This window comes from Prionailurus bengalensis, chromosome B3, assembly GCF_016509475.1.
Source record: "Prionailurus bengalensis isolate Pbe53 chromosome B3, Fcat_Pben_1.1_paternal_pri, whole genome shotgun sequence".
In the NCBI taxonomy this organism is placed as follows: domain Eukaryota; kingdom Metazoa; phylum Chordata; class Mammalia; order Carnivora; family Felidae; genus Prionailurus; species Prionailurus bengalensis.
This window is the reverse complement of record NC_057355.1, coordinates 47,936,175-47,959,231: the sequence shown is the minus strand read 5'-3', so window position 1 is coordinate 47,959,231 and position 23,057 is coordinate 47,936,175. Positions and strand designations below refer to the sequence as shown.

Below are 23,057 nucleotides of genomic sequence, written 5' to 3'. Positions count from 1 at the left end.
AAGGACCTTTGGTCTGACTAAATTGTCTTTTGAGGAACGACTTCAGATTTGTCTGAGATCATGAAAATGGATGTTATATTTCTTCCCTGGGTTTGATCCTTGCTGTGAAGCTTTTTCTTAATTGGCAATCTTGAGGAGACTGGAAATGATAGTTTTATTTTCAAATTCAGTTCTTTATTTAGCTTATTTCTTTCTTCTCACATTTTACTATAAGCAAGAAGTCAGGTGGTGCCTTCAATATTCTTCCAGGAAATCTCCTTAGCTAGGTTATCAAGCTCATTAGGTATATTTTCTATTTTCTACTTTATCATAGGTTCAGTGTTGCTAAACATTTTGTCACTACATAACAAAGATTCTATTTCTCCAATTTCCAATAATATTTGCCTTACTTTTCTTTAATTCCTCTCTGAGAGTTCTCTTGAGGGTCATTAGACTCTTCCACCAGTCTCTTCAAGGCCCTTTCACATTTCATCTACTGTCCCAAAGTCCCAAAGCCACTGCCACATTTTTGGCATTTTGTTATAGCAATACCCTACTCCTATATACTAAAAACTGTTCTAGTTGCTATGGCTGCAATATAAATCACCCCAAAATGTGGTGGACTTACAGCAACTATTTATTATGCTCATTGACTCTGTGGGTCAAGAACTTTGGGGGAGTAATTTTTGCCTGTCTCATAATATTTGTGAGATAGATGACCTGAAGGCTGGGGACTGGAATCGTCTGACGTCCTACCACTCACATGTCTGGCAGTTGAGATGTATCTATCTCTATCTCTATCTCTATCCCATTCACTGGGGACCTTAGTCCCTCTCTATGTAGCCTCTCTGAATGGGCTAATTTTGGCTTCCTCATAGCATAGTGGCTGGCTTCTAAGGGAGAGTATCTTGAAAAAGAGAGAGCTATATGATAGTTGAATTGCTTTTCATGACCTAAGTTTGGAAGTCGCCCAGTGTTACTTCTGCCTTCTTCTATTAGTTAAAATACTCACAAGGTCCCCTCAAGTTCAAAGACTCCACTTCTTGACAGTGGAGTGGCAACTTGGGAAGAATATGAAAAGTATAGGGGACCAGAAATAATGTGGTGGCCATTTTGGAAGAACACAGGAAAAACCTAGAAAGGTGCTATTTCAATAGATCTCTTGTATAAGAATTCTATCTCAGACTCTTCTTCTAGGGAACTCAGCTATATTAGTTTCAAGGGCTGCTGTAACAAAGTGTTAATGAACTGGGGGACATAAAATAAATTTATTGTTTCACAGTTCTGGAGGCAGGAAATCCAAGATCAAGGTTGATAGGTTGGTTCCTTTTAAGGGCTGTGAGAAAGAATGTCCATGCCTTTCCCCAAGATTCTGATGGTTTCCTGGCAATTTTTAGTGTTCCTTGGCTTATAGATGCATCACTTCTATCTCTGCCTTCATCTTCACATGGCATTCTTCCTGTGTGCATCTGTGTCCAAATTTCCTCTTTTTATAAAGACACCAGTCATATTGGAGTAGGGCTCACACTATTGGTATCATCTTAACTAATTATATCTGCAATGACCCTATTTGGAAATAAGGCCACATTATGAGGTGCTAGGGTTAAGACTTCACTATATGTATTAAACAATTAAACCCACTGAACAATTAAACCCATAACACTGACCTAAGACATAAGAGTACCTATATTATAGTATTTATTACAAAGAATATCTGAAATAATGCATAGGAATTTCCTGGCATTGATTAAATGATTAATAAATGTTAGTCAACATCATTATTTATCTTTGGATCCAGAGAAACTAACATAGGGCTTATCATATAGTGAGCAAATAGTAAACATCTTTGAGTTTTGTCTGCTGGGCATTCATTCTTTTTTTTTTTTTTTTTTTCTGTTAAGAACACCTTAAAACAATTCCCTTGACAGTCTTGGTGAGGCAATCATTCAAAATGTTCTGCCTTGAACAAGAAGTGAGTGATTGGATGACCCAAAAATGCCATTCAGACTCTTTCTTCCAAACATTAAACCTTGGGGAGGAGTTCAAATGGCAGAGCAATAGGAAGACCCTATGCTGGTCTCATCCCAATCATTAAATCTCAAGTATGATAAAACAGGGATAGAAAATGGCTATAATCCCTGATCCTAACAACACTGCCACAAAACGGACTGACCATTGGTTCGTGTTACTTGGACACTTAGAACTATTTTGATTTCTGTTCTTTTCACAGACTGGTACTTAGATTTTCTTTTAATTCTTTGTGTTACTCCACATTCTTGAGCACATTTCTTGTTTTTGCTTAAGATAGCCAAGTTTTTTTTTGTTTGTTTGTTTATGGAAAAAGTGAAATAGAAATTGATTCCTGAAAGTACCTGTTACAACTGACACACTTGGAATGACAGTGTGGAGTTGGAAGGGTCATGGTGAGGCAGGACATAGTGTATTTTCCCTTCTCTTGCTGGGAAGATGGTTAGCTTCATGAGTAAGTTTTATCTGGAGACCCAGGCAAGATGTCTATGCATGGAAATTTAGGAGAGTTGGTGGAAAAATGTCATCTGGTTAGATAAAGTTGGATATTTTTTCAGACTGAGACAAGCTACTATAAGTAAGAGATTACTGGCTCATCAGAAAGCAGAAAGAGAACGGAAATGGTTAAGGAAAGCCCTATGATCAAGGAGAGTTAGTAGCCAGATAATCTTGAGCTTTGCTCATTTGGCAAACGCTGAATTCTCTTCCTCAAGATAAAGTTAGAGGAAGCAAAGTCCAGGACACTGAAAACTTAAAAGGAGATAAAAAGGAGCTAAGGAAAGCCCTACTGAGAACCTCTTTCTGAGTCTCCATTGCCTGATGAAATCTCCACTTAGCCCCACTTTGGAATCCAACCACTGAAATACTTGGCATGGGGGAGCCCACAGGTTTTGTCTCTTCCAACTCAAGCTACTGCTTGTCACTTCCCCCAGGAAATATCCAAAATGGAGGCATTATAGTTAAGGGCTGGGGACAAGGGCATAGATCTAAGGCCTGTTGCTATAAGAAAGGACATTGTAGTGTTAGATATAGATGGAAAGCTTACTAGATCTAAATAAAAATGATGACCAGACTAAGGCAATCTCCAGGGCCCTGAACTCTTCTCTATAGAAAATAGGTTTCAAAATTAGTTTAGCTCCCATCTGTGGGAGCTTCTCAGATGTGACCACAGTAGATACTGCACTACCAGAGGAGAAAGCCATTGTCAGCTACTTTGGCTAACCTCTGATTTCACTCCACCACCGAAGCAGGGAGAGTTTTTTATTCCTGGAAAGCAGGATGTGATCAATGTTGTTAGACAGTGACCATTATAAGTTGATTCTTCTTCCCTTTTTCACACGGGAGTTTTTTTTTTTTTAATTAAGGTATCCTGATCTCCTTACACCTTTGTAGCTTAGGTTATATTTGTCATTTAGCAAAGTTGCCAATACAGAGCATATACTCTGGACCAACCTGAGAGTAATGAACTGCGTTAGTCAGCATTCTACAGAGAAACAGAACCAGTAGGATATGCAGAGATACACAGAAAGAGATTTATTATAAGGGACTGGCTAATGTGACTACGGAGGCTGAGAAACCCAATGATCTGCTGTGTGCAAACTGGGGGCCCAGGAAATCCAGTGGTGTGCTTCTAGTCCAAACTCAAAGGTCTAAGAACCAGAGGAGTCAATGGTATAAGGCCCAGTCCAAGTACAAAGGCTCAAGAACCAAGAGCATTGATGTCCAAGGACAGGAGATGATGGATGTCTCAGCTCAAGCAGAGAAAGCAAATTCACTCTTCCTCTGACTTTTTATTTTATTCAAGCTCTCAATGTATTAGCTGATGCCCATGTGCATCAGTAAGGGAGATCTTCTTTACCCAGTCTACTGATTCAAATGCTAAGCTCCTCCAGAAACACTCTCACAACACACCTAGAAATAAGGTTTTACCAGCTATTTGGGGATTCCTCAGCCCAGTCAAGTTGACACATAAAATTAACTATCAAATGCCATTGCTGAGAGCCCCTAGAGCTGGATGCAATAAGTGGCATAGACCTTAGGGAGGGAGTTTTGGGGTGTACATGGAAGAGTTGCACTGTCATGAGTAGGAATACTTATGACATTGTATGACGAGAGGAAGAGTGTGTGTTTGTGGATATCGAAGCATCAGGAAGAGTACAGTGAAAAACTATTGTTTTGCCTGCCTAGCATTCTCATCCCAAGAATGCCCAACATTCCTTTATAAAACTTTCTTCCCCCAGGCTTCAGCCAAACAGTTCTAAAAGGGCTGAACCTATACTTCCTCAGCTCAGTTGGCATGTAACCCAGACCTGATGTGTTAATTTATTCCATCTCTCTGGCTCAATGAATGATTTAGGAAAGTTTATGCGATCCAAATCTGATCAATAGAGTCAGCTACAGATTTTGATGGAATCATTGGGAAAGAGACACATTCCTTTTTTTTTTTTTAATTTATTTTTTATTTTTTTTTATGAAATTTATTGACAAATTGGTTTCCATACAACACCCAGTGCTCATCCCAAAAGGTGCCCTCCTCAATACCCATCACCCACCCTCTCCTCCCTCCCACCCCCCATCAACCCTCAGTTTGTTCTCAGTTTTTAACAGTCTCTTATGCTTTGGCTCTCTCCCATTCTAACCTCTTTTTTTTTTTTTTCCTTCCCCTCCCCCATGGGTTCCTGTTAAGTTTCAGGATCCACATAAGAGTGAAACCATATGGTATCTGTCTTTCTCTGTATGGCTTATTTCACTTAGCATCACACTCTCCAGTTCCATCCACGTTGCTACAAAAGGCCATATTTCATTCTTTCTCATTGCCACGTAGTACTCCATTGTGTATATAAACCACAATTTCTTTATCCATTCATCAGTTGATGGACATTTAGGCTCTTTCCATAATTTGGCTATTGTTGAGAGTGCTGCTGTAAACATTGGGGTACAAGTGGCCCTATGCATCAGTACTCCTGTATCCCTTGGATAAATTCCTAGCAGTGCTACTGCTGGGTCATAGGGTAGGTCTATTTTTAATTTTCTGAGGAACCTCCACACTGCTTTCCAGAGCGGCTGCACCAGTTTGCATTCCCACCAACAGTGCAAGAGGGTTCCCATTTCTCCACATCCTCTCCAGCATCTATAGTCTCCTGATTTGTTCATTTTGGCCACTCTCACTGGCGTGAGGTGATACCTGAGTGTGGTTTTGATTTGTATTTCCCTGATAAGGAGCGACGCTGAACTTCTTTTCATGTGCCTGTTGGCCATCCGGATGTCTTCTTTAGAGAAGTGTCTATTCATGTTTTCTGCCCATTTCTTCACTGGGTTATTTGTTTTTCGGGTGTGGAGTTCGGTGAGCTCTTTATAGATTTTGGATACTAGCCCTTTGTCCGATATGTCATTTGCGAATATCTTTTCCCATTCCGTTGGTTGCCTTTGAGTTTTGTTGATTGTTTCCTTTGCTGTGCAGAAGCTTTTTATCTTCATAAGGTCCCAGTAATTCACTTTTGCTTTTAATTCCCTTGCCTTTGGGGATGTGTCGAGTAAGAGATTGCTATGGCTGAGGTCAGAGAGGTCTTTTCCTGCTTTCTCCTCTAAGGTTTTGATGGTTTCCTGTCTCACATTCAGGTCCTTTATCCATTTTGAGTTTATTTTTGTGAATGGTGTGAGAAAGTGGTCTAGTTTCAACCTTCTGCATGTTGCTGTCCAGTTCTCCCAGCACCATTTGTTAAAGAGGCTGTCTTTTTTCCATTGGATGTTCTTTCCTGCTTTGTCAAAGATGAGTTGGCCATACGTTTGTGGGTCTAGTTCTGGGGTTTCTATTCTATTCCATTGGTCTATGTGCCTGTTTTTGTGCCAATACCATGCTGTCTTGATGATGACAGCTTTGTAGTAGAGGCTAAAGTCTGGGATTGTGATGCCTCCTGCTTTGGTCTTCTTCTTCAAAATTACTTTGGCTATTCGGGGCCTTTTGTAGTTCCATATGAATTTTAGGATTGCTTGTTCTAGTTTCGAGAAGAATGCTGGTGCAATTTTGATTGGGATTGCATTGAATGTGTAGATAGCTTTGGGTAGTATTGACATTTTGACAATATTTATTTTTCCAATCCATGAGCAGGGAATGTCTTTCCATTTCTTTAAATCTTCTTCAATTTCCTTCATAAGCTTTCTATAGTTTTCAGCATACAGATCCTTTACATCTTTGGTTAGATTGATTCCTAGGTATTTTATGCTTCTTGGTGCAATTGTGAATGGGATCAGTTTCTTTATTTGTCTTTCTGTTGCTTCATTGTTAGTGTATAAGAATGCAACTGATTTCTGTACATTGATTTTGTATCCTGCAACTTTGCTGAATTCATGTATCAGTTCTAGCAGACTTTTGGTGGAGTCTATCGGATTTTCCATGTATAATATCATGTCATCTGCAAAAAGCGAAAGCTTGACTTCATCTTTGCCAATTTTGATGCCTTTGATTTCCTTTTGTTGTCTGATTGCTGATGCTAGAACTTCCAGCACTATGTTAAACAGCAGCGGTGAGAGTGGGCATCCTTGTCGTGTTCCTGATCTCAGGGAAAAAGCTCTCAGTTTTTCCCCGTTGAGGATGATGTTAGCTGTGGGCTTTTCATAAATGGCTTTTATGATCTTTAAGTATGTTCCTTCTATCCCGACTTTCTCAAGGGTTTTTGTTAAGAAAGGGTGCTGGATTTTGTCGAAGGCCTTTTCTGCATCGATTGACAGGATCATATGGTTCTTCTCTTTTTTTGTTGTTAATGTGATGTATCACGTTGATTGATTTGCGAATGTTGAACCAGCCCTGCATCCCAGGAATGAATCCCACTTGATCATGGTGAATAATTCTTTTTATATGCCGTTGAATTCGATTTGCTAGTTTTTTTTTTTTTTTATGAAATTTATTGACAAATTGGTTTCCATACAACACCCAGTGCTCATCCCAAAAGGTGCCCTCCTCAATACCCATCACCCACCCTCCCCTCCCTCCCACCCTCCATCAACCCTCAGTTCTCGGTTTTTAACAGTCTCTTATGCTTTGGCTGTCTCCCACTCTAACCTCTTTTTTTTTTTTTCCTTCCCCTCCCCCATGGGTTCCTGTTAAGTTTCTCAGGATCCACATAAGAGTGAGACCATATGGTATCTGTCTTTCTCTGTATGGCTTATTTCACTTAGCATCACACTCTCCAGTTCCATCCACGTTGCTACAAAAGGCCATATTTCATTTTTTCTCATTGCCACGTAATATTCCATTGTGTATATAAACCACAATTTCTTTATCCATTCATCAGTTGATGGACATTTAGGCTCTTTCCATAATTTGGCTATTGTTGAGAGTGCTGCTATGAACATTGGGGTACAAGTGGCCCTATGCATCAGTACTCCTGTATCCCTTGGGTAAATTCCTAGCAGTGCTATTGCTGGGTCATAGGGTAGGTCTATTTTTAATTTTCTGAGGAACCTCCACACTGCTTTCCAGAGTGGCTGCACCAATTTGCATTCCCACCAACAGTGCAAGAGGGTTCCCGTTTCTCCACATCCTCTCCAGCATCTATAGTCTCCTGATTTGTTCATTTTGGCCACTCTGACTGGCGTGAGGTGATACCTGAGTGTGGTTTTGATTTGTATTTCCCTGATAAGGAGCGACGCTGAACATCTTTTCATGTGCCTGTTGGCCATCCGGATGTCTTCTTTAGAGAAGTGTCTATTCATGTTTTCTGCCCATTTCTTCACTGGGTTATTTGTTTTTCGGGTGTGGAGTTTGGTGAGCTCTTTATAGATTTTGGATACTAGCCCTTTGTCCGATATGTCATTTGCAAATATCTTTTCCCATTCCGTTGGTTGCCTTTTAGTTTTGTTGGTTGTTTCCTTTGCTGTGCAGAAGCTTTTTATCTTCATAAGGTCCCAGTAATTCACTTTTGCTTTTAATTCCCTTGCCTTTGGGGATGTGTCGAGTAAGAGATTGCTACGGCTGAGGTCAGAGAGGTCTTTTCCTGCTTTCTCCTCTAAGGTTTTGATGGTTTCCTGTCTCACATTCAGGTCCTTTATCCATTTTGAGTTTATTTTTGTGAATGGTGTGAGAAAGTGGTCTAGTTTCAACCTTCTGCATGTTGCTGTCCAGTTCTCCCAGCACCATTTGTTAAAGAGGCTGTCTTTTTTCCATTGGATGTTCTTTCCTGCTTTGTCAAAGATGAGTTGGCCATACGTTTGTGGGTCTAGTTCTGGGGTTTCTATTCTATTCCATTGGTCTATGTGTCTGTTTTGGTGCCAATACCATGCTGTCTTGATGATGACAGCTTTGTAGTAGAGGCTAAAGTCTGGGATTGTGATGCCTCCTGCTTTGGTCTTCTTCTTCAAAATTCCTTTGGCTATTCGGGGCCTTTTGTGGTTCCATATGAATTTTAGGATTGCTTGTTCTAGTTTCGAGAAGAATGCTGGTGCAATTTTGATTGGGATTGCATTGAATGTGTAGATAGCTTTGGGTAGTATTGACATTTTGACAATATTTATTTTTCCAATCCATGAGCAGGGAATGTCTTTCCATTTCTTTAAATCTTCTTCAATTTCCTTCATAAGCTTTCTATAGTTTTCAGCATACAGATCCTTTACATCTTTGGTTAGATTTATTCCTAGGTATTTCATGCTTCTTGGTGCAATTGTGAATGGGATCAGTTTCTTTATTTGTCTTTCTGTTGCTTCATTGTTAGTGTATAAGAATGCAACTGATTTCTGTACATTGATTTTGTATCCTGCAACTTTGCTGAATTCATGTATCAGTTCTAGCAGACTTTTGGTGGAGTCTATCGGATTTTCCATGTATAATATCATGTCATCTGCAAAAAGCGAAAGCTTGACTTCATCTTTGCCAATTTTGATGCCTTTGATTTCCTTTTGTTGTCTGATTGCTGATGCTAGAACTTCCAGCACTATGTTAAACAGCAGCGGTGAGAGTGGGCATCCTTGTCGTGTTCCTGATCTCAGGGAAAAAGCTCTCAGTTTTTCCCCGTTGAGGATGATGTTAGCTGTGGGCTTTTCATAAATGGCTTTTATGATCTTTAAGTATGTTCCTTCTATCCCGACTTTCTCAAGGGTTTTTATTAAGAAAGGGTGCTGGATTTTGTCGAAGGCCTTTTCTGCATCGATTGACAGGATCATATGGTTCTTCTCTCTTTTTTTGTTAATGTGATGTATCACGTTGATTGATTTGCGAATGTTGAACCAGCCCTGCATCCCAGGAATGAATCCCACTTGATCATGGTGAATAATTCTTTTTATATGTCGTTGAATTCGATTTGCTAGTATCTTATTGAGAATTTTTGCATCCATATTCATCAGGGATATTGGCCTGTAGTTCTCTTTTTTTACTGGGTCTCTGTCTGGTTTAGGAATCAAAGTAATACTGGCTTCATAGAATGAGTCTGGAAGTTTTCCTTCCCTTTCTATTTTTTGGAATAGCTTGAGAAGGATAGGTATTATCTCTGCTTTAAACGTCTGGTAGAACTCCCCTGGGAAGCCATCTGGTCCTGGACTCTTATTTGTTGGGAGATTTTTGATAACCGATTCAATTTCTTCGCTGGTTATGGGTCTGTTCAAGCTTTCTATTTCCTCCTGATTGAGTTTTGGAAGAGTGTGGGTGTTCAGGAATTTGTCCATTTCTTCCAGGTTGTCCAATTTGTTGGCATATAATTTTTCATAGTATTCCCTGATAATTGTTTGTATCTCTGAGGGATTGGTTGTAATAATTCCATTTTCATTCATGATTTTATCTATTTGGGTCATCTCCCTTTTCTTTTTGAGAAGCCTGGCTAGAGGTTTGTCAATTTTGTTTATTTTTTCAAAAAACCAACTCTTGGTTTCGTTGATCTGCTCTACAGTTTTTTTAGATTCTATATTGTTTATTTCTGCTCTGATCTTTATTATTTCTCTTCTTCTGCTGGGTTTAGGCTGCCTTTGCTGTTCTGCTTCTAGTTCCTTTAGGTGTGCTGTTAGATTTTGTATTTGGGATTTTTCTTGTTTCTTGAGATAGGCCTGGATTGCAATGTATTTTCCTCTCAGGACTGCCTTTGCTGCGTCCCAAAGCGTTTGGATTGTTGTATTTTCATTTTCGTTTGTTTCCATATATTTTTTAATTTCTTCTCTAATTGCCTGGTTGACCCACTCATTCGTTAGTAGGGTGTTCTTTAACCTCCATGCTTTTGGAGGTTTTCCAGACTTTTTTCTGTGGTTGATTTCAAGCTTCATAGCATTGTGGTCTGAAAGTAAGCATGGTATAATTTCAATTCTTGTAAACTTATGAAGGGCTGTTTTGTGACCCAGTATATGATCTATCTTGGAGAATGTTCCATGTGCACTCGAGAAGAAAGTATATTCTGTTGCTTTGGGATGCAGAGTTCTAAATATATCTGTCAAGTCCATCTGATCCAATGTCTCATTCAGGGCCCTTGTTTCTTTATTGACCGTGTGTCTAGATGATCTATCCATTTCTGTAAGTGGGGTGTTAAAGTCCCCTGCAATTACCACATTCTTATCAATAAGGTTGCTTATGTTTATGAGTAATTGTTTTATATATTTGGGGGCTCCGGTATTCGGCGCATAGACATTTATAATTGTTAGCTCTTCCTGATGGATAGACCCTGTAACTATTATATAATGTCCTTCTTCATCTCTTGTTACAGCCTTTAATTTAAAGTCTAGTTTGTCTGATATAAGTATGGCTACTCCAGCTTTCTTTTGGCTTCCAGTCGCATGATAAATAGTTCTCCATCCCCTCACTCTCAATCTAAAGGTGTCCTCAGGTCTAAAATGAGTCTCTTGTAGACAGCAAATAGATGGGTCTTGTTTTTTTATCCATTCTGATACCCTATGTCTTTTGGTTGGCGCATTTAATCCATTTACATTCAGTGTTATTATAGAAAGATACGGGTTTAGAGTCATTGTGATGTCTGTATGTTTTATGCTTGTAGTGATGTCTCTGGGACTTTGTCTCACAGGGTCCCCCTTAGGATCTCTTGTAGGGCTGGTTTAGTGGTGACAAATTCCTTCAGTTTTTGTTTGTTTGGGAAGACCTTTATCTCTCCTTCTATTCTAAATGACAGACTTGCTGGATAAAGGATTCTTGGCTGCATATTTTTTCTGTCTAGCACCCTGAAAATCTCATGCCAATTCTTTCTGGCCTGCCAAGTTTCAAAAGAGAGATCAGTCACGAGTCTTACAGGTCTCCCTTTATATGTGAGGGCATGTTTACCCCTTGCTGCTTTCAGAATCTTCTCTTTATCCTTGTATTTTGCCAGTTTCACTATGATATGTCGTGCAGAAGATCGATTCAAGTTACGTCTGAAGGGAGTTCTCTGTGCCTCTTGGATTTCAATGCCTTTTTCCTTCCCCAGTTCAGGTTGATTTCTTCAAGTACCCCTTCAGCACCTTTCCCTCTCTCTTCCTCCTCTGGGATACCAATTATGCGTATATTATTTCTTTTTAGTGTATCACTTAGTTCTCTAATTTTCCCCTCATACTCCTGGATTTTTTTATCTCTCTTTTTCTCAGCTTCCTCTTTTTCCATAACTTTATCTTCTAGTTCACCTATTCTCTCCTCTGCCTCTTCAAGCCGAGCTGTGGTGGTTTCCATTTTGTTATGCATTTCGTTTAAAGCGTTTTTCAGCTCTTCGTGACTGTTCCTGAGTCCCTTGATCTCTGTAGCAAGAGATTCTCTGCTGTCCTTTATACTGTTTTCAAGCCCAGTGATTAATTTTATGACTATTATTCTAAATTCACTTTCTGTTATATTATTTAAATCCTTTTTGATCAGCTCATTAGCTGTTGTTATTTCCTGGAGATTCTTCTGAGGGGAATTCTTCCGCTTGGTCATTTTGGATAGTCCCTGGCGTGGTGAGGACCTGCAGGGCACTTCCCCTGTGCTGTGGTGTATAACTGGAGTTGGTGGGCGGGGCCGCAGTCAGACCTGATGTCTGCCCCCAGCCCACTGCTGGGGCCACAGTCAGACTGGTGTGTGCCTTCTCTTCCCCTCTCCTAGGGGCGGGATTCACTGTGGGGTGGTGTGGCTCGTCTGGGCTACTTGCACCCTGCCAGGCTTGTGATGCTGGGGATCTGGCGTATTAGCTGGGGTGGGTAGGCAAGGTACACGGGGGCAGGAGGGGCAGGCTTAGATCACTCCTCCTTAGGTGATCCACTTCAGGAAGGGCCCTGTGGCAGCGGGAGGGAGTCAGATCCGCTGCCAGAGGTTTGGCTACGCAGAAGCGCAGAGTTGGGTGTTTGCGCGGAGCGAGAAAGTTCCCTGGCAGGAACTGGTTCTCTTTGGGATTTTGGCTGGGGGATGGGCGGGGGAGATGGCGCTGGCGAGCGCCTTTGTTCCCCACCAAACTGAGCTCTGTTGTCAGGGGGCTCAGCAGCTCTCCCTCCCTTTGTCCTCCAGCCTTCCCGCTTTCCGAGCAGAGCTGTTAACTTATGACCTCCCAGACGCTAAGTCGCGCTTGTTGTGGGAACACAGTCCGTCAGGCCCCTCCGCTTTTGCCAGCCAGACTCAGGAGCTCTGCTTGGCCGGCAAGCCGACCCTCCGCCCCGGCTCCCTCCCACCAGTCCGTGGAGCGCGCACCGCCTCGCTGCCCTTCCTACCCTCTTCCGTGGGCCTCTCGTCTGCGTTTGGCTCAGGCGACTCCGATCTGCTAATCCTCTGGCGGTTTTCTGGGTTATTTAGGCAGGTGTAGGTGGAATCTAAGTGATCAGCAGGACGTGCGGTGAGCCCAGCATCCTCCTAAGCCGCCATCTTCAAGAGACACATTCTTTACACAAGTACTGCTTGGCTGATAAAATATAAATTTGCAGCTCTCAGGAACCAGCATGCCACCATTTTGAGGAGGAGAATGGTCCATGAACAGAGGAAAGCAGAGTGAGAAAAAGCTAATAAAAGTCCCCTTTGCTTAGCCATTTGGAGGAGGTATAATGGACGTTTGTCTGGAGGCCAGCACTTTATGAATACTCTCCCTTTGGTTAGGGAATTTCCTGCCTCCTCAAGTTAAAAGTCAGAAATCATGCTTTCCTAGACCTCCTTGCAGCTGAGCACAAGCATGTGATCCAGGCCTCACCAGACACTCCTGTGAAACCTGCCTTGAGAAGAGACTAATGTGAAGAAGAAATGCCATGTGGAATCCATTTTTGCCAATGAGAGTGACAGCACTGCCACTTGGCTTTCAGACATGACACTGGTTAGTTTCTGGTAACACAGCTGGCGATAGTACCTGCATCAGTGAAGTTAAATTCCTGCTGGCAGTGGAAAATGTAGCATCGAGTGCTAGGCGGGAGTTGTGGAGACAGAAGCAGTGTCCCAAGATAGTTCTGATGCCTGCTTCAGGTGGTGTCCTAGAAGTTCAGCCTTGAGGCTGACTCTCTAGACCTTATGGCAATTCTGTGACCTACCAAATATCCTTTGACAATTTTTTCGTTACTTAACCAATCAATTAGATTTCTGTCACTTCCAACTAAAAAGTCATGTTAATAGAGATGGATAAATGAATGAAAATTCTGTGAGGTAGGCATTATTATTCCTATTACAAATATGAAAAATAGCTCTAGTAGTATTAAGTGCATCCTGCTCAAGGTTACACAGCTGGTAAGTCCTAAAGCAGAGATTTTAATTCTACTCTCTATTTTTTTAATCTCCAAAGTTCATCTTTTTTTAGTGTGCCATTTGAAACATGCTTTCAGAAATAATCTTGTGACAGAGAATAGATTGGCTTGCTCAGAATTCATCCCAATCTCCTTCTAGTATGCATTCCTGAACTACAGACATTGGAAAGCTAAAACTGACATTTCCCATACTCATTTGCAACTAGGAATATGATTGATTAAATGTAATTACATGAAAATTGAATTCAGAACTGAGTCAAATAGGAGGGAAGTCAGGCCTTCATTCTGGTGGTGCAAATCAGGTATACAAGGTTTGGGGCTAACAACTGAGTCTGTAATTTTCTGATGCCTAAATCAGCAAAAGTTGTGAGATCTTGGAGCTGGCAGGTTCCGCATGGGCTTCTTGATTCCCCAGCTTCCTATTCATTGCAGAGAGAGTTCTCTAGACAGGTCAGCTCTGTGGTAGTGTTCTGGAAGTCATTCCAGAAAGCCTAACCTAGCGCCTACTCCTCCCAGCCTTATAATTGTGAGCATCTGATTCCTTGTGTCCAATCCTTTTCTGTTTAACTACTAGACTGGCTTCTATTATCTGCTTCTGAATCCTGTCTAATAATACAGCACATATAGAAGTCAAGTACAACATAACCAAGAAGCATTGCATGGAGATTCTCATCTTTTCTCAGAGTCACAATTATGGGGGGGCAGAATATGTATTTGATATTCAAGGTGAATTGATATATTGAAATAAAGAGCACCATGGCCTTTCCAATCTTGCCATACTTGTATCTCAAAAAATGGAGTGTATCAGTCAAGATAGAGGAAAGCAATAGATGGCTTGTTCAAACTTGACTAGACCAAAATTTAAAGATATGCACAGGGCATACAGAGCCATAAGGGTTATGCAGTGTCTCTCAACCTGCAGTAGCAAGAGGAAAGAGTCTGCTATAGACTGAATGTTTGTGTTTCCCCAAAAGTCATAATGTTGAAATTCTAACACCCAATGTGATGATACTAGAGAACGGGGTCTTTAGGAGATAATTAGGTCATGAGGGTGAAGCCCTCATGAATGGAATTGGTGCCCTTATAAAAGAGACCCCAGAGAGCTCCCTCGCCCTTTTACCATCACAGGAGGGTATAGCAAGAAGTTAGCAGTCTACAACCAGGAAGTGGGTTCTCACCAGACACCAAATCTGTCAGCACCCTGATCTCAGACTTCCAGCCCCCAGAACTGTAAGAAATAAATCTCTTGTCCATAAGCCACCCAGTCTATGCCATTTTGTTATTGCAGCCTGAACAGACTAAGAGCCATTATGGAAACCTGGAGACAGTTATGTAGAGAGGATGCTTTCCATCTGCGACCTTTGGTTGAGGGACGACGCTAGCTCGACCTCACAGGCAGAGGGAGAAAGGGGCAACCTCACACTCTGCCCTCCTTTCATTCTCCTGCCCATTCACTGAATCCACCTGGAAGGCAGGAGACAAGGGCCTGTGTTGTAGTCCTCACAGGACAACCTCCGGGGGTGAACAATGGAGAGTCCATTTGAGGAGAAAATGGGAGATACCCAGCATAGCAAGTAGAAAATCAGCAAAACCCAGTGCAGTAAGATATCATGAAGATTGTAGGTCAAAGTGTTTTGGTGCTACTGAATTTTTTAATGCTCACAAGTTGAGTTTATTAATTCTTTTTAAAAATGGTCAAAATAATCTGATCTATGTGATTCAAGGGCATTTTAGTAAGATTCATACAGAGTGTCATACAGTGTGAGAAGTGGAAGTCACCTGAGAGATCTCCATGAACATTTCTCATTTCATAGATGAGGAAACTAAGACTTGGAGGGATGAGATAAATTCCTACAAGGTCATATATCCAGGAACTTGCAGAACCAAGAGGCACACCCAAATCTCATGATGCCCAATGCAGGGCTTCTTCACATTCTGCAACTAAAATCCTTGCTGGACACGAGTTATGCTTATGACAAAGTGCCAGACTGTGATGTGGTTGCAGTCTCAGTCTTGTGCATTCCTCTGCCTTGGTTTTATTTTTCTCTTCATTTTGAACATTTACCTGAGAGGCTGAATTTCAAAGACACTTTTCCTAAAAATAACTAAAAGATATGCAGGAGGAAATCAGCATAATGTATTTTATCTATAATTTACAGTGTGTAATCTAAAAATGTGCAACAAAGCAATGCTGGTAGTGCAGAGAAAATTCCCCTGGGATATTTGGTTCCATTTTAAAACACCTCAGTATGGGGGGATGTGGGAGCAGCAGCCTGTGACACACTTCCATCAGGGCAAAATGTTATTCTAGTGATTCACAGCAAGAGGCCTGACAAACACTTCGAGTCGATATAAAGGTTCTTGCCATCAGAATAAAATGAGAATTGCAGTGGGTGGTCCCATTCTAGCCTCATGTCTCCTTCTACTTCTGTCCTGGCTTAGGTGGTTGCCCTGGAAACAGTAGGGTGGCAAACAAAACCATTTGGAACAACTTTTAGGAAGCCTTACGCACGAAAGCCTGATTTTTATTTGATGCTGTCCTTTTTCTCTTCTTAAAGGGTGGCTTTTCCAAGGTTATCATTCCCTAAGAGGGTGTGCTCTTTGGACTACCTTGGAAGTTGGTTCATTCTAAAGTCTTTGGCAAGGTCCAGTTGGAGGGCTGGCTAGAGTTTGGCAGATAGCAGGGGAAGGGGGCTTTATTTTTCATTATTCAGTTCTGGATCCCAACACAGATGGTCCTGATCTCCTCCTCCCCCACCTAAGAATTTTTCTAAAATGACACCCAAGTTTTTCTTGGCAGAAGTTATAATTCCTGGCAAACAGTTCACTGCAGCTCTAATTATGATGACAGCTTTAATGGAGAAGATAATCATATTAAATGGTTCTTATTCAGTTCCATGTGATGAATTAGTGATTACCATGAAATGTGTTAAGCAGCCAAAAGTCAGGGGAAGGGATAATGTACTGAGCTACAAGTTGAGGTTTGAGGGATTCCAAAACCAGTGGGAGGAAGGACAAAATGACCTTTAAAGAGATGATGATTTTAATGTCTCTTGTGGCTTACATAGTAAGAAACCCCTTTTTCCTGATGTGTCTGTTAAATAAAAAATTATTCTGACATTTGTTAAAATGGTAAAGAATACTTTATTCAAGACTATTGCAATAGGAGCTGGCTCTATGGCAATAGGAGAGAGATCAGATTCAACTCCCCATACAAGAAAAACAAGTGGGTGTTATTAGCCAATGTGCAAAATGAGGGGTCAGTGGATAGAAAATTACTAACAGGAGGTATCAAGAGTAGAAAAATTCTTTTCTAAAAGAATTCCTGTGAAAGGCTGACCATGGACTTACACATCAATGGTGAGTGATGGGGGACTTGACCAGACATGTTGGGTGACTAGATATCAGTGGTGGGGGTACTCTCACTAAACGTAATTGGCAAGATATTTGTTAAAACAGGACAGGACCAAGACTGAAGCCTTAGAATCTTTGTCAGTCCTTCCTCCTGTTCAAGGGAAAAAAAGAGACATTTTTCTTTCCTCTGAACAATTTAAGTCCATTTCTTGTTCAGTCCCCTTTTGTTATTAAGGACCAGCTAAACCATCTGTTGGGAGTTGGTAGTGGAGGATATTTGCTGCATGGTACAAATAATCAGGCATTTAATTCAGGAAATTTCTATGAAAGTAAAAAGAAAAATAAAGATTAAGGTTGAAGCAGACTATAAACCCAGTTTCTGAGTCCAAAGGGCAGGCAATTGATATTTCTAGATAGTGGCCATCTTTAGACAGTGAAATGAAGGTGATGGTGGCAATCTGATAGATTTCCTAGTCTGCAGTTTGAATGTCTTCAGTGATGGCATAATATCAGTGCCATGGTTATGTCCCAGAGCAGAGCATGGAAGATATGGACCTTTTCCATAAACTTTCTGAGGGTCTACTTAGCAGCATCAGGCTTAAAGGCTGCCCACTGTCCAGCTTCAGCTTGCAAAACGACCTAAGATCCCAATAAATATCTGCACAGTCAGGTTTTAGTTCTCAGTGACGCCAAGTTAGGAAAGTGGGAGAAAAATTGGAAATATTCATTTGGATAGTTCTGGAAAGATATTGAAGAAAATTAGAAAAACTGAATATTTGGGAAGGACTAGTTCTTCTAATTAAGGCAAGTTGACAGGATTCACTCCAATCTGTAAGTTTATAATAAAACCTCAAAGACAATGACCAGACTAGAGTCTGACGTCCACAAAGGTAAGCTATAGATTTTCACTGAAGCACAAAATTTCTCTCTACATTAACCCCTTTTTTCACCAAAGTTAACCAAAGTATGATTATTCCTGTTTATAAAATAAGTCTGGTCATATTATATTTGGCCTATTATTTACATAAGTGCAGCAAGAGTAGTAATTGACCACATACATCTTTGAAGTTTGCTTTGCTAGAACTTTTCATAAGGAATCTCAACTTAGACTTTTAAAAGCCTCTCAAGGTTAGGAACCCAAGCCACGAATTTGCCACCAGATTTCACTTGCAGTATCTATAGATTTAGGTAAATTTCTCCATTCTCTAGGTCTCCAAAATATCCTAACGTTCCTGGGCCTGCCAAGAAGAGACCTTTGTTACTCACCTACAAGGCTGAGAAACCTGTAAGCCATACCAGCCCAGTTTTCCCAAAAGGGCTTTGAAAGCATTAGCTCCATAAAGTCAACCTTAGTTCCTTAAAACTATTTGGTCATAACTGATTCTATGCTCATCAGTCTAAAATATGACATTCCACTCAAAGTCTTGGTTATATAACAAATGTTTCCAATTATGTCTTGTTCAAGGAGGACAGATTCTTATTGGACTTACGCAAATGATTATATTGCCATGAAAATAAGAACACTCAGTAAGAGTTTCTGAATTCTGGAGGAATCAGGGCAGGGAGAAAAGATAAATGTTTCATTTCTGTTTACAAAAATTATTATCTACTAAATCGCTGTGAGTTATAGCTTAAGAGAAAAGGAAAAGGGGTTCCTTAAATCCAGTGGCAATCTTCTGAACAAAAACCATAATCATCCTTCATCACTTCATTCATTCCTATGTAACTCATTCTTGTTCTGCTTGCTCTTATGAACCCATCAGCTTCTCCACTAGAGTTCTAGGATGCTTTCTCAGTCAAATGGTGTGGTCTCAAAATTATTTAAGCAATGCCATTGGAAACCCTGTATCCAGAGACCTGTCCTAGTGGGATTCTGAGACCACTCCTTTCTGTTGAAGATGAGGCACTCTGGCCTACAGCTGATTGTAAGTACTTTCAGAGAAGAATCAGAGTCAAACAAAAACTATTAATGATGAAAGATCTGAGGAGAATTCATCATAAAAATAATGCAATTGGCAAGGGAATTTGATTATGTGGTGTAGAACATTTAAAATGTTAACTAGAGTTATGACTGGTGACATTATAACAGAACACATCATGGACAGTGAGGGTATTGACAAGTTTCATAAAATTTCTGAAATATTTATCCATACAAATATTTTATCCATACAAATAAAACTTGGAGAAGGTTAAAGTAGCTTTTATTGGACAATACTTTTCATGCAGTTGAACATATGAAATAAAGCTAATTGTTTTTTTTTCTCTTTTTCAAGATAAAAGAAAAATCCTTTAAGATCTTGAAGGAGCCGTCTGAGAAATGTCAAAGTCAGTTCAAGATAAAGATTTCATTTAGGATTTGATCTGGGGAGGGCAAATTGTCCAAAAGGTCCAAGATGGAGGGCGCGTGAGTGGCTCTGTCAGTTAAGCATCCAACTCTTGATTTCAGCTCAGGTCATGATCTCACATCATGAGGTTCATGAGTTCTGGCCCCACGTCAGGCTCTGTGCTAACAGTGAGAGCCTACTTGGGATTCTTTCCCTCCCTCTCTCTGCCCCTCACCTACTCCTGCACACACTCTCTTTCTCAAAGTAAATAAATAAGCTTTAAAAAAAAAAAAGGTCAAAAGTTTTGAATACTTGACTAAATACAATCCCAGATTATGGTGAACAATACTTAGCTACACATTTAACCAAAGTCACAAAAAAGAATTCAAAAGTAAATGTCAGAGATAACATGACTGTAACATCTTTTAAAAAATTAGTTCTTTTAAAAGTGAGAAGACTTGGTTCTCTTAAACAATTAAGGATATGACAAAGCATATAAAGCACAGGAAATCATTCTGAGAAGACACGGTATCTGTTTCCTAGGAGAATTACACAAAAGGTAGAAAATCTTTTACAATCTCTTATTAAGAACAGACCAATAAATCAAGAAAATTTTGTTATTTCAACAAAGAGAAAACCAAAATCTAGTTTTGCATTAGTGTACTTTTAATATTAAAATGCATTTTCAAAAACCTTATAAATAAACATATCCAATAAGCCAGATTTGACCACATAAGATTCCTTCTCCAAGATTCCTTTTCTGAAAACTTTCTATAACTTTTTATACCCATTCAGTTTTTGTCCTATTTTTTCCTTTTTTCCTTTTGGGAAAAATTACATTCTTATTACCTTAACAAAACCCTTCCTACATACACTGTATACTTTTCTCTCTTTTTTTCAATGTTTATTTTTATTTTTGAGAGAGAGAAAGAGCGCAAGCAGGGGAGTGGCAGAGAGAAAGGGACAGAGGATCTGAAGGGGCTCTACGCTGACAGTAGACAGCCTGATGTGGGACTCAAACTCATGAAATGCGAGATCATGGCCTGAGTGGAAGTCGGATGCTCAACCAACTGAGCCACCCAGACATTCCCACTGTATACTTTACTTTATCAAAAATACATTCTACTTTCCTTACATACCTGTCATGCAATGTTGTTTCATTTCACCCTTATTGTTTCTAGTAGCTTCATTTACAAGTATCGATTATACTTTTTAATCATTAATAACATTTTAACAGAAAAAACTAGGAAGTAGGCAACTGTGAATTGTCTCTTGTATACCAGCATTCTGTAACAGAGTAGCAAATTTTATGAATATACCATCTCACAATTTTATAAGTACATATATGCTTTCTGACAGTACTTTTCATTGTGTCACAAAGATGTTATCAACAGACTCAAATATAGTTAGCCTCTCTATATCATATAAAAATAAGAGGCCAAAGGTATATAAAACTTAAACTTGTGCTTAGAAATTTAAGGTTTAATAGTTTCTCTTAGAAATGATCTCAATGTTTAATGAATGTCTCTATTTAACATACATATCTCTAAGGTTGCTAATACAAAAAATATTTTGTAAATTTTTTTAGGCATATATATCATAACATTAAACAAAGCTAGCCCTCATCTCAAGTTATTTCCCTGTTACCTATTTTTACAGCACATGCATGATAGGCAAGTATCAAAAAAAAAAAAAAGAAAAAGAAAAAAGTCACAAAAGCAAAGAAACCTAAAAATGGTTAAACACCAAATATATATTTGTATTATACTTGATGCTTATACTTAAAGCATTTGAATTAGTTTCTATATTTCTGGAAGATTTAGGAATATTTAATTTATATAAGCACTTCTCTCTAAGCCAATTAAAAAATGTTTAATGTTTATTTATTTTTGAGAGAGAGAGACAGAGAGAGAGAGACAGAGCACAAGTGGGGGAGAGACAGGGAGAGAGGGAGACACATAATCCGAAGCAGGCTCCAGGCTCCGTGCTGTCAGCACAGAGCCTGATGCGGGGCTCAAACTCACAAAGTGTGAGAGCATGACCTGAGCCGAAGTTGGACGCTTAACCGACAGAGCCACTCAGTCATCCCTCTAAGCCAATTTAAGAATCTCCTTCACAAGATTTTATAAATTTTTTTGGCAATACCAACTAGAGATAGAAAATATCACATATACATAACACAAATATACAAACATAACTATATAAACATACAGACAGATGCAAAGAGAGACCCTGTCGCTTTCATTCTAAAATTGTTGCCATCAGTCAGGTAAACATAGCAATAAAAACTCACTGGTTTCTACAAAATAATTGGCTCTTGTTTTTGCTCCACTTTATATTTTTATCCCAAACTGTGTTTCTGACAGATGGAACAAGTTAAGGTTACCTGCTTAATTGATGGTTAATGCTTTTTACCAAGATTTATGGAGGAACATTTTAAGATTTTGTTTTGCCCTACATGTACTTTCTTTGGTGGTCCCAAGGTCTCTTGAGAGCCTTCAATGTGGGTTGGGGAACCCAAAATTCAAGCAACTAAAAGAAACTGAGGGGCTGGAATGGGAAAGAGAAAGTCTTGCAGGGGTGGACAGAGAGATGGAGGAGGTAGGGGCTTGACAACAGTCATATCAATGGATTCAAAGACTGAAGGTGCTAAAAGGAAAAAGGAGAAACAGAAATAAGGCTGAGAGAAGTCTGAGAGGAACCAGTTTGGGGGAGTCACTGAGGTTCCCAATTATCTCTAGTAAAATTATTCCAACAAGAAAGGAAGTAGAGAGTTAGTACCATGGTAGTGGAGCATATAGTCAAAAGGGGTATGAGAAGGGGTTTTCAGTCTACTGAGATCCTCCCTTGTTCTTAATTCATGGTACCTTGCTAACAAAGAAGGCTGGGACTCTAACCCAGCTTCCATTTGCCTGGAACTCTAACACACTTTCTAGAGTAGAGGCCTCCAAAAGAGTCAGGAATTTGCCACTTAAGAGTCAAGGAGTAAATCCCTACTCAGAAAGATCCAAGAAGACATCCATCCAGAAAGATGCTTGCTTAACAGGTACTTTTCAACCAAAGGATCGTGGAACTCTAACCTAGCCTCAGCAAGTATATGCTGAATCTTAAGAATCAAAACCTGCCCTTAACCATGCTTTAACAGCCTGTCATCCAGAGCACTGGCCCAGGAGTTAGACTCACCAGTAGATCTCTAACCAGTCAGGAGTGAAATAAAGTCTTCAAAAGCACAAACTTGGGGTCCTGGATGAGAGGTTCCAGGGGTCCAATGATGAATTTGATCCCGTCCACGTCATGGCACCATAACTGTTAAAGAAAAAAATATTCCGGCACTTATTAAAATGGCAAGGAAGACATTATTTAGGACAATTGCAATAAGAGCACTGTAGTAGGGGAGAGATTACAGCAAAGACAGCAGGGGATTTATAGCCAATAGGCAGAGTGAGGGGGTCAGTGGATGGAAATTACTAAGAGGAGATATCAGGGGTAAGGGGATTCTTACTAAACCAGCTTAATAGGATTCTTGTTAAAACTGGGAGAGACAGGCCAAAGACAGAATGGGGCCAAGGTGGAGACCTAATAGAGAAGAAGACTCAGACAAGTCTGACTAAACTATGGTCAAAGAGAGAGTCTGTCAAGTCCACCACTAACATACATACTTTTACTTACAGTGACCCAGATATGGAAAGGTAAGAATGGAAAGGAAGGAAGAAAAGGTTTGTTTGCTTGCAG

General features: G+C 40.1%; 1 protein-coding gene across 3 annotated transcripts in view; it reads right to left on the bottom strand.

Annotated features, from left to right (window-relative positions):
* Positions 1–22,618, bottom strand: part of ZNF280D (zinc finger protein 280D) — a 247,229-nt gene extending 224,611 nt beyond the window's left edge. For 2 of the 3 annotated variants that reach the window (XM_043555349.1, XM_043555353.1), the window contains exon 1: positions 22,509–22,617. The gene's annotated coding sequence lies outside the window, so the exon portion shown is untranslated. Of the gene's footprint in view, positions 1–22,508 lie in introns of all 3 variants that reach the window. The other variant, XM_043555352.1, reaches the window with a different exon arrangement.
* Positions 22,619–23,057: the final 439 nt, after the last annotated feature.